Here is a 12,678-nt window from a genome sequence, read left to right as displayed (position 1 = left end):
AGCCAGCTTGGAGAGTCAAGGATGGAACTGAAATGTGTGACCTGAGATTATTCAGTGAGCTTAGAGATGAAAGAGAGAAAGAAGATACAACAGTAGCTGGAGGAGCAAGGGGAAGTCAAGAGTGCTTTTAACACAGGACAGAAAATAAGTCTTGCAGTAGGAGGGCGAAAAGCAATAGGAAAGTGATAAATGATAAAAAAGAAAAAAAAAAACAGTAGGGAGTCTGGAACATGGCATGGAACAGAGCTCCTATGGCAGTGCAGGTATGAGGAGAAAACAGCAGGAGAGAAATGTGGGATGGGAGGGGGGAAGGAGTTGCGAGAGGGAATGGAAGTAAGATGAGGAAGATCATGTTCTATTTTACTTTTTCTCTTGAAGGTATTGGGATACTTCATGAAAATAAGAACAGTAGTTTTGAGAAACAAATCAAAGATGGCAAAAAAGGAAGAGGACTAAGATAAGTGTCACTCTAAATATGAAAGGAAGCAGGAAGATGGTGTTGATCTGGCAAATAGATTTATCCAAATGGAAGGAAAGGGAGATGAGGATGGAAAGAACTGAAGAGCTAGTGAAGCAGGAGGTAACTGCACAGGAGGAGAAGAGCTCAGAGGGGAAAGAATAAAAAAGGAGGAAGATGAATACTTAAGTCAAAGGGAATAAAAGTCATTGGCGGTGGACAACAAGGGAAAAAACACAGTCTGTGCTATGAACATATTGTATTGTGCCCATCATGACCCAGAAACCAAATCCGCCCCTGTGCACATTTCTGTCAGGCAATTATAATGAAGTTTTTGTGTTTCAATATCAAGGCTAATGTCTTGTTGTGATATTGTCATCCTGATTCTTAAGAAATGTGCTGACACCATTTGTTCTTTTGGCACGGGCTCAAGTGAGCCCTTCTGGCACCACTGGTAAGGACCACTTTCCATCAATGGGAATGAGGTAGCAGTTTGTTTATATAGTATGGTTGTCCAGGGGATAAAGCAAAAAGGCAGGATCTTTTCTCCTGTGCTAGGATTAGCTCCACAGCAACAGAGTGGCAGACATTGCAGCTAGAACTGCTTAATTCCTACCACATAAGGGTCTTTGTTACTGATACACTAGGTGTTTATATGGATGAAAATATACTCTATTAAATGTAATGCTTCCCATAAAGGGAGAAGTCATGGCCCCAAATTTTGCCAGTTATATTTATTTCCTGCAGGTTGAATTGACAATGTGATTTGGAGAATAAAACTGCTGTAGGTTGCAGAAAGACGACTTTGCTGTTTATCTAGAGATCTCTGTTTCAGCAGGGCTTCCATCTACCAGGGATCCACTGCTGTGCCTAGTCACATGGCCCTTCTACTCTTTTGTGTAGTTTCAGTCACCTTTATCCATGTCCTTTTATTCCTAAAGTTCCTCAACTGGGACACCAATGACCAAAAAGCACACGGGGATTGTTCAGGCAGTCCCGAGGTGAACTCAGTACCGCAGATGTTCAACACTTTCCTAAAGCAGGTCATTTATGTAGATACTTTTATTCAAGGGAGTTAACTGTAGGGACCAAACAAAAAATCTGGGTTAAGGGTGTCATGGAAGATCTCTTGTGATGAGTGATACAGACAAGAGACAAATCAGGCCCTCCTGCTTATAGCAGCATATTTACAGCGTGCTTCGGGTGACAGCAGATAGCTTCCGTACTTAATGATGAACAACCAAGGTGTTTTGAGTAGCAAAAAGTTCTCGGGAACACGTTTCTGGGAAAGTATTGTAGGGATTGTAGTGAAGATCTGGAGAATATAATAGTTTAGTCCTTTCTAATGCAAGTACCTGAGCTGAGTTAACATAGACTAAGAACATTGGTCTTGATCTCTTTGCTTTACTTCTCTTGGTTTTGAAAAGAGCATAGCAACGCCCAGTTCCTTTGTACAGGTGAGCCCAGTGCTAATTCTCTCTCAGGTCTGTACTTCCTTCTGATACTACCATAGACTGCTATTAAGAGGAAGAATTAGTCTAGACAATTATTTATTTTGAAATTTATGTCTTTGTATCTCTGTCAATGTATAATGCAGTGTCACTGCTAATGTTTGCCCCAGGCAAATTCAGTAAAGTAATAGCGATTGCTTAACAGCATCAACAGCTCTGGACTTTTTCTCAGAAATGACATAATGCATGTAGTTATTTGTGACAGGCTACTTTCACTGGTGGTCTGAACACTGGTATAACCTGCATGTTATGTGCTGTTAGGTGTGGTGTGAGCTCTACCACATTCATCCAACCGCTCAGATTTTGCTGTTGTTGCTTTAGAAAACACAAAGCCCATCCAGGCCAGTATGTCCACGCAGAGCAGCATGGTGGAATGTGGAAACTCTGGGTCCGTTTAATGCAAAACTTCAAGCATGCTTGAAGTGTGAGAAGCCTTTGGGGGCAGGACCATTCTGTGGTACACTGAAGAACACCTTGTCTGGTCCTGAGCCTGTGTAAAGGAAAGTTGGCCGCTCACAGCTCCCCCATGAAAATGGGTGTCTTTCCCATGAGTGTCTGTGGGCCAAAGGGAGCCATTCTATATGCCATCACATTACCAGATGGGCAGCTGGATTCAGGAAGGGAAACTACAGGTATTTAGGACATGGCATGGACATGCAGCCTCACACCAGGACTGTATAATGGACCAAGGCCAGACATACTATTTAAGCCATTTGCGAAACCAGCAGATGGAAACTTCTAACAAAAGCAAATAAGGTGAAAAGGTGTCATAAGAAGCTTCCACAATGTCCAGCAAAATCAAAAATGAGCCTTTCATGTTATATCCATGAATTATTTAGTTGATAAAACAAACAAATGTTTCTGATAGTCAGCTACAGAAGCACAGCACAAACCTGTAATCATTACACAGACAAGTAGTCCCACTGCCTTCCCTGGGACCAATTTATATGACCAGAGACCACTCTCTTACACAGAAGACAACTTAACATCACAGTGATAAACCATTATACCATCAGAATGGTTCCCTATTTTGACTATCATATTTTCTGTGTATGTATTAACTTGGTATATATTTCATTTTCTGTTTAAAGTTGTTTTCCAAAAATTATGGATGGTAATATTTTAATGTGTTCTGCCTTACAGCAGATCTTCATATCTTTGGTACTGAGTGCATTAAAATACATATTCCTGGGAGAAACAAAGGGAGAAGTGTGGATCACTCACAGCTTGTGACTTTCTTTGCTCTTCCACCTTTTCTACTCTTACCCCTGTCTCCTTGAGTCTATCTCACAGAAACATGGAATCATTTAGGTTGGAAAAGACCTTTAAGATCATCAAGTCCAATCGTAAACCTAACACTGCCAAGTCCACCACTAAACCATGTCCCTAGGCACTACATCTACATGTCTTTTAAATACCTCCAGGGATGGTGACTCAACCGCTTCCCTGTTCCAGTGCTTCATAACCCTTCCCATGAAGAAATTTTTCCCAATGAAAAGTGAAGAATTTTTTCCTAATATCCAATCTAAACTTCCCCTGTCGCAACTTGAGGCCATTTTCTGTCATCTTATCACTTGTTACCTGGGAAAAGAGACTGACACCCACCTTGCTACAACCTCCTTTCAGGTAGTTGTAAAGCGCGATAAGGTCTCCCCTCAGCCTCTTCTTCTCCAGACTAAACAACCCCAGCTCCCTCAGCCGCTCCTCATAGGACCTGTTCTCTAGACCCTTCATCGTTTTCATTGCTCTTCTTTGGACATAATTACTGTGTCAATGAGCTGTTTTCAGGTTGTCATCTAGAAGGCAGGTAGCACAACAGCCAGACTTCATTCTTGCCTCGAACTTAATATCACAGAATATCACCCTGGCTTTACATCCTGGTGAATGACTCAGGGGCAGGTGTGTTGGCTCCAGGACACAGTGAGTGCTATGCAGCTGCTCCTGGTTTATAAACATCCCTTTTCCCCTGCCTTCAACCAGAGCACAGACACTTGTTTGATTCTGTGTCGTCCCGCATCGTCTCCCCACTGGGCAGCTTTCCTCAGATCAAAGCCCTCTTCAAATCAGTGCTTTCTTGTCCCTTGTTTCTTCACTCTCTGTCAGATCTCAGAGAAAGTCTTGGTCCTGTCTACAGCCTGACGGTGAGGGTAGGTCACTTAGGACCTCATTTTAAATAACAGCAGGTCCTGCCCTGCTGAATTTCTCCTGTTCTCATCAACAACATGAACAGCTGCAGCAAGGAAATGGGAAGAACTTCTTATAGCCAAGGAGCACACAGGGAGAGCACAGGTGTAGCTCACACCAGGCCATTTGGTTCAGAGTTGCTCAGGAAGAGGGGATATTTTTGAGACATTGGCACAGGGCCACCAAGGTTCTTTATAAGCAAGTATGAAGACAAATGACCTCACATTTGTGCCCCATTCAGTGTCCTGTGGCTTCTAGATGAAAAGATGTGGATGAACAGTTGGAGTGAGCCTATGCTGCAGCCAGCATCAATGTTTCCATGTAGCTCCATGGGCTAGTGGCAGCTTGGGTGCAAATCAGAACAGCCTGAAGGCAGCCCTAATTTACAGCAATCCAGCTAAGCAATGGAAGGATGGGAAGAGAAATCCAAGGAAAGTGCTGGTGATAATCCCTGGGACTGAAAGATTTGGGTCAAACTCCAAACTGCCAAACTGGGCAGAATCTAGTTCATTTTGGTTGGTACGACTGGCCTCTACCTCCTTCTGCGTATCTTCATGCTTTTTGGTAAACTAGAATAAAAGAGATAAGATGCAAGATTAAAACAGACACCTGTAAAAGGTCCTTGAAAGACACGAGGGACGAATAATGCTGGAGAGGATTCTGAGACCTAAGATGGATGACGGGAGATAAATTAAGATGGAAGGTGGGGAAGGATGCTTGCTTTGTGACTTGAATCCCTTGTGAAAGCCAAATGGAAAAAATGAAAATGGAGAAGTAAGAGGAAGTAAGGTAGAATGGAGCCTCGAAATAATGTCTTTCAGAGCGGGTATGGATCGCTATGAATAATGCATCACTAATTACAAAGATGTAAGTGCAGCCATGCATCTCATATCAGGCATGTCAATTGGAATTTAAAGGGAAATTCTCATGCTATAAGAAATACAATAATATGTCTATTTCTGTCAGAAATCATGTGTATTGCTGCTATTTCCAGTGAGAGTTTTCTTTCCTAGAGATCAATTCCTTCTCTTTTTCTGTAGCAGTGAAGCCATAAGCCCTGAACTGGCAATCTGTTTCCATGGAAATGAATGGGATGTCACAAATGTAGCTCTATGACTTCATTTCAAGATTGAGTACAAGCAGAAGATGGGCAGCAAAGGAGGGATCTCAGGTTTTTCCAGGCTCTTATGACTGTCCACTGTAAATTTCATCTGTTTGGGCAGACAATGGGGAGGAGGGAGAGGATTGGACTGGATTGAGTCATCCTTGGAGTTGCTTGGGTGGGAGATGAAGGTCGTGATGACTGTTCCTTGTGGGATGCTCCTCTTGTGAATGAAAGGCAATTGGCTTGTTATTATTTGTGTCTTAGCTGGGTGGTGTTTTCAATTTGTTGTAAGAGTTAGGTACTCTTGTGTTACAGTGTACTAGAACCAAAATAACTGAATAAATTAATTGTGGCAAGGTAATGAAGAAGCTAAATGGAAGACAGATTTCTTTTTTATGACACTCAAATATGTTTATTACTTTATATATACCAGTCTTTAAAGCTGTAAATCATGAAGGGAAAGATCATCCCATTTCACACTATTGACTGGAGCAGAGGGCTGAGCCTTCCTTTGAAAAGCCGTGAGTAACTGGTTTACTAACAAACCCAGTTTTTTTACAGGCTATTTTTGTTCAGTTGTAGCTTCTCTGGTTTCTTCTTAGACTGTCTCTGACCTGGCACTTACATCTGAAGCCAAGATGGAATTCTACAGTTCCTCTACTCCTTCTGCTTCAGTGTCCTGTTTATAAGTTGTGTTTACACAGCACATCGGACCATGTTTGCCCCGGCAGTTCACCTTCTGGAAGTCAGAGGCAAGGGGTATTCAATAACTAAATAGCTTTCTTAAAACCAAAGAACATTTATTTTGAGAAGGGCTTCCTTTTGAAGTCTGCCAGATTTTCTTTTTTTTTTTTTTTTAATCTTTGAATCCCCAGGCATTTTCCTGTCCTGGCATTGTCTTTTAACTGTTAAGTGTTTGCTGAGAGGTGGCTTATCTCAGCCCATTCTTCCCTTTCTGATTGTGTTTTTTTTTTTTCTCTTCACATTTTGAGGTAAACTAAGCCAATGCAGTCGTACAGTGAGCATGGCGAGAACTAGGTCAACACGCAGTTTTTGTAAACCGTTACAGAGTGCTTCTAATTTTGTCACAGACATGGGAAAGGTTTGATGTTTACCTTCTTCCTCTCTAACTTGTTAAAACGCCAGCTGGAATATTAGACACTACAAAACAAAACACAAAACTATTTGTGACACTACAAAACAAGTCTTTTGAGTGTTGTCCTGTATCAGGTAGGCAAGGCAACAGAGCAAGGCAGCATGCTTACTTACCCAGCCACACCCCAGTCTCAACAGATAAGGATAAAACTGTGACCTCTTCCTTGATGACTTTTTCCCTCAGATTTTTGAGAATAACCACATCTTTCAAAAAATTTGGTAACTAAATATTTTGTCCAGCTGCAAGGAGAAGCAGCTCTTTGATGCATTTTTTTATTTCTGCGTCTAAAAGAAACCATGAAGCTGATTAGATGTTTGGCTTTGCCAGTGTGGTACTGCACTGTGCAAATGCTTTGAAGTACAAATCAATCGGGTTGCAGGTATCAAATTCTAGAAGTGCCAGTGTTTACCTGGACAGAAATCTAGTTACTCCCTGACAAAGATGCGTTCAACCTTTCTGACCTTCTTGATGAGAATTACCTTTCTGTGGGGCCATTTTGGCTGTACGTTGTGGGAGGAGATCTTAGAACATTAATTATCTTCAGTGAAGAGGTATTATAGTGCTATCACTGGCTAAAAATTAACTAATAATAGGGAAGACATTTCCCGTTTCTTCTGTGGCTGTCTGCAGCATGAATTTGCTTGAGCCGGTGACAATTAATTGCATCCTAATTGGCTCAAGAGTAAGGTTTTTCTGCCTGTGTATAACCATTTCAGATGTATACAGGATGCTAACAAAAAGAAACAGCAAAACTAACTGGTCTTCTGAATAGAAATAGATATTTCAAACTCCCAGGTAATTACTTATACCCATGGTGAGCCATGTATTGTTCACAAATAAGACAGTAACTGAAGAGATCACAAACATTACTGAGGAAATACTAGAACTTCATGAAAACGTTTTGAGGAGAACTTTGAGATACTAGACTGAACTCCAGAGTATTATTCCCAGACAGTCCTACTGCCAGGCAAGTGCTATACACTTAATCCCAGCGTGTCAGTATAGATCAGAAGGTGCCTTTCCCTTCTGGCACCCTGGTAGTTCGAAGCTCTGGTGTCTCTAAAAGCCTGTATCACCTTTAATAGCAATTAGAGCTGGCACTGCCAAGTATGCAGGCACATCTATACCCTAGCCCTTCAAAAGGGACAGGAACTGGATGGATGCAGAGCATTACAGAGGGGTGCAGCTCTACTCCCTGAATATCCATTTAGTCAACAAATTAAAACCAAAAACGTGGCAGTGACCAAGCACTCCTATTTTGTATGTGTGAATCACACAGAGCAATGTTCAGGCTTCCTGATCACTGACTCCTACTTCTGTCTTTTTTTCCCGGATCACCAATTTGTTTGCAGGACCCATTTTCTTTCTTTTGAATTACTTCGTTACTTTTTGACAGAGGAAAATGTCTGCTGTCACACTGTATTTGTGATTGAAACCCCTGGCTTGAAAACTGATGAGCTGCTTTCCTTGCATAATTTCCCTCCTATGGTCTGTGCTGCAAATAGAAGGAAAAAATAGCAATCTATGCCCCATGGTCATGGGAGACATTATTTTTCTTTATTTTTGCAGAATATCTGCAGATAAACAGCAGGAAATCTTTTAGCATGTAATCATTTAAAATGCCATCAATTTAAATATGACAGCATTGCAATGTTTTGTTTAACTGCCAGCTGCAATTAAACATTGTGCATCTTTTATTACTCGGATTCTCGGGTTGCAACAATGTGTGGAATCTGTCCAAACTTAGAGAGTACTCCGTCTTACAAGACAGCTAGGAAGCATCTTACCCTGCCTGGGATCAATTTTAAATCTGAGTCCACCCCGTAATGAATTTTAATGCTGACATAAGTCTTAGAACATTCTCACTGCAATTTTCTCTCTAACTACTTCTTTCTCTTCAGTTTTTAATTCTCTTCAGTCTGTGGAAGCATCTCTTGTTCCTTAATTGAGTGCTTAACTTCCAGGTTGATGTAACGCTTTTTACAGCCTAGGAGTATCCTACCAAATTCTCCAGCCTTCATTTCCATAAACCCAACCTCTGATATGTGGTAGGTGGAAACTGAAACTTGCTTTGCATGTAGAAAAGGGCTTAATCACTCACCAAAGAACTGCAAAAACAGAATAAGATGTGAAAGAATATACTAAAAAGATCATTGCCGTGTAAATACACCAAAACAACGACCTCTTAAGAGCTAAGTTAAGAAAAAAAAAGCTTCTGGATCAGTTTTTGTTCTTTTGCATTACTTAGAAAAAAGACAATATCCTTAGCAATAACGTATTAGGTAAATTATTCTACAGCCTTCCACAGATGTCTCTACTTGATGCAGTGATGACCCAGATCCTCCAATGTGTGCAAACTGCCACTTTTCTGCTGAAACTAAAGGTAGATCTCTGGGCAACAAAATGAGTTTGAATAGGCCACACATCATCTGATTGAAAAAGTGACTATAAAATTACCCAGCCATTACACAGGATTAAAAAAAGAATTAATGCAAACTGAGTAAGAGAAGAAGAAGGGCATCATCAGACTGCTGTCAGGTTGGGCACATGACTTGAACACAAAAGCTAGGAGGCTATTCCTTATCGATGACCTTCCAATGTCATAGAAAGAGACAGGGTTCATAGAGTGAGTCAGAGTAGACTCATGACTTTGCAGCTCTAAATGCCCCTTAGGAGGAACCAGAAATAGATATCTTGACCAAATTAGGTGCCAATTATTCATACTCCCCAGAGAGATTTAAATTCTGCTTGTGGAGCCTAGACTGTGTTCATTTGGCATGGAGAAACTTCACCAGTGAAAGATATAAATCTCTTCACAATCTTAAAAAGACAACTTCTCAGCTTTTTTATTTAAATAATCCTACAGAACTGTCAGACTAACTCTCCTGGAAGTTTTGAATTAATAAGAGTTGAGATACCAAAGAAAACTTCTCTGAGTTATTTATTCAAACCTTAAACAAAACAAAACAAAAAATTCAACAGCCAGGAGGTTCCCAAACTGTTTTTGTTGCCACATACGCAACCACAGCAAATCCTGACTGCCTGCAGATTTGAATGATTAAATGTTTGTTTCCTCTCTCTCTCTCTTTCTTTTTTCTTTTCTTCATTTTTTCCCGGAGTTTTGCTGCACAGGAAGTTCTTGGAGGCAGTAACCACCAATGTCAATAGGAATCATCAACTGTGTTAACAGTTTTAGGCTGAAACTCAGGACACCAGGGGTTTCTTTTAATTTCGTATTTTACAGCATTTAATTCTGTGTTCAGGGCATTGTACAATAGCCTTTCTCTACCTTGGACAATGGAGAACTGGCTGTAAAGCAGAAATCTTCTACATTACGAAGGAAAAATTTCAGATAACTCTTTGTTTTTCTAGATCTGACTCCATGTTAATAAATTACCTTACATTTGCATTCTGGGTGAAGAGCTCAGCAGCTCTATCTGCTCTGTGATTTAAAAATCTGATCAAAAAGTAGCCAGGATGACTCTGTTGTTGTTGCTCATGATTAAGTGTCTGCTGTAAGAAAGTAATCTCACTTCCACTTGAATGTGTTAAAGTCAGTCTGCAATGAGAGCAGAATACCTTCCAGGGAAACTGCAGAGCCTTTACTTATTGATCTAGAAGCAGAAACAATCTAGCAGGTCGTTTTCTGCTAGCTCCACTTTCTTCCTCACAGCTAGTGGTAACAGACAGGAGAGAATCTCTTTGCAAGATCATTTCCCCTGATTATTGCTGGATCCCCTGCTGGCATCACTTGCAACCCCCTCCTCATCCTTCTGGCTCCTTCTAAGAAAGATGCCACTGGATGCCTCTTTAAAAAACAAAAGTATAAAGAAGAAAGGCAAGAATCGCTTCAAGCCCTCTGAGATTAGTAGACTATATAGGAGGAATAGGCCAGAAAGCAGATTTTATGATCCAATAGCCACACTACTAAAACTCTTCAGTCTATGCTCAGCCAAGAGTTTTTAGATACCGATAGGAAAGCAAAAGAGCCCTACTGATTTTGTGGAGCAGTTCCTATGTTTCCATTCCCCCTTTCCTGTGCCCCCAGTAGTGTGAGGTTACTGGCATTTCTGTGAGGCCTTACGACTGCGTTAAAGACTGGTGGGGGTGAGGGGAACCATGGCAGGAGACCCAGGAGCAATTAGAAGTGTAAACGAAGCTCCAGATTGAAGCTGAAGGCATTGAAATCAACACAACCTAAGGGAGCCAGGGAGGCCTAACCACCACACACGGTCTGGCAAATCTTTCTGGTTTCAGATCTTCAGGTGTTCAGTTATTTCTTTAGACCTTGTTATTCTCAAAAGAGGACTAAAAAGTTGCAAATACTGCCAGTCCCAAACATCTATAACCGTGAGGCAAACACTTTACTTGTCTTTTTTACTTGCTTCCCAGTTTATAACTTTAATAATTCAAGCAGCGTTGAGCTTTGAGTATCCCTTTGGAAGGGCAGACTAGAAACATTTGGTTTTAAAAGAAAGTTGAGGGCCTCTTGAATATATGACTGAATAAGCTGCGATTTGATTGACAGGACTCGCTAAAGAAAGCCTTGCTGTGAACCCGTGGTGGCCGGCCGCTGGAGGTCACAGGAAGAGGCCAGCTCAGCTGTGTAAGCCACGCTCCCCTTTCCCTTCTGCAGAAAGGGAACATCATTAACAAGGGCTAAAATTTAAAAAGGCAATGTACCATTTTTCCCAAAATGAAATACCCGAGGACCAAGTTTTCTGACAAGGCCATTGCAAAAGGAGGTGTAAAGCCTGCTCTGAACGGCTGAAATCATCATTCCCGCTCTCGATCTGAACATCTGCAGAGAGGGTTTGCTACAATGGCAGCGAACGAAAGGCAGCCGGGGCGGCCTGCTTGCCTTGCTGAGAGACGCTCGGGGAGCGAGCGTCTGTGGGGAGGCCTAATTCTGAACTTCCCAAATCCGCTCCCTGAACACGTCGTCTGCTCTGCCTCTGGCTGTGGCTCTCGGGGGGCTTCTCGCAGTGCGTGCTGGCTCTGGGCCTGCTCAAAATGGGTTAGGTCATGGCAATCCAAACTTCAGGGGGCAGACGGTCTACATAATAAAAAGCACTGTCAGTCTTATTGGCAGTCTCAGCGGAGGTCCCAAAGAAGATCAGGGACGAAGAGTGATTATGGTAGGATGCTGCTCATCACCTGCCAGAGCAGCCTCAGCGGTGCTGAACGTTTCCTACAGCAACGTTCATGGGAGGAGGTTTGCAAAACAATCTGCAGAACTGCTGAATCCCACCGAGTTCCCAAGGACCAGGAGGGCTGCAGGGCCCTTCCAGCTTCAGAAAGGGCTTGAACCTCTGTTCCATATCTGCTCTTACTTCTCATGGATGCCAATGATGAATTCACAGTTCTTTGTGGGGAGGGAAACAAGAATCTGGTCCTCCGTGGCAAAACAGACGTCTTTATAGAAATAAAAGAGTTCTCTCAAAGCTGCAAAAACATCAGGGAGAAAGAACATTAGCATCACAGATACTGAAGAATCCAGTCACTGATTTTTTCTGTGATATCTGTGAAATCTTATTACTTTTAATACAGAGATGCAACTACAACTGATTGGGAATATCCATCCTGTTGACAGGGAACAGAAGGACAAAATCTGTGTTACACAAATGTACTCTGCCAGAGCTGTTGGAAGTTAAAGAAAGCGACACCTTTCTTTTTATCAATACTATGTACAAATGTTACAGTAGTACTTAAGGATGACAATAAAATTGAACCCTCACTGTGCTTGCCCCCACCCAGACAACTATGAAGACACAGCCCCTGCTGTAACAGCATATATGGTAAGTGCTCACACATAAGGTTTATGTAAAGTTTCTTGCTTTTCACGGTGGTTGCATTTTGTGCTATTTCTTGTGATATAGAAATAGTACTTATCCTGGATGCCCACACCTGGAAAGTAAGTGCTAAATTTGGAGAATAAATTCTTAATAACTCTTTCCAAGCATATTTGCCAAGTACATTTGCGTATATTTTTAAGCAAGGATTTAAAAAGGTGAAGCCAAAAGCAGATATTTGGTTTGTTGCTTTCTGCAACAAGACTAATCCAAACAAATGTTCATCCAAAATGTGTTTTCATCAAAGTATTAATAAATAAAAAGACCCTTTAGTCTGTGTTGTTATTGGAAAGCCTATAGGATCATGGACATCCAACGTACACAGAAAAAGGAAATGTTCTTTAATGCACTTAGCACGATGTAATCCATTGGAGCTAAACAAGAATGGACCACAGAAGTTTTGATCACCTTTG

This window comes from Calonectris borealis, chromosome 2, assembly GCF_964195595.1.
Source record: "Calonectris borealis chromosome 2, bCalBor7.hap1.2, whole genome shotgun sequence".
NCBI classification, from domain to species: Eukaryota; Metazoa; Chordata; class Aves; order Procellariiformes; family Procellariidae; genus Calonectris; species Calonectris borealis.
This window is presented reverse-complemented; position numbering follows the sequence as displayed.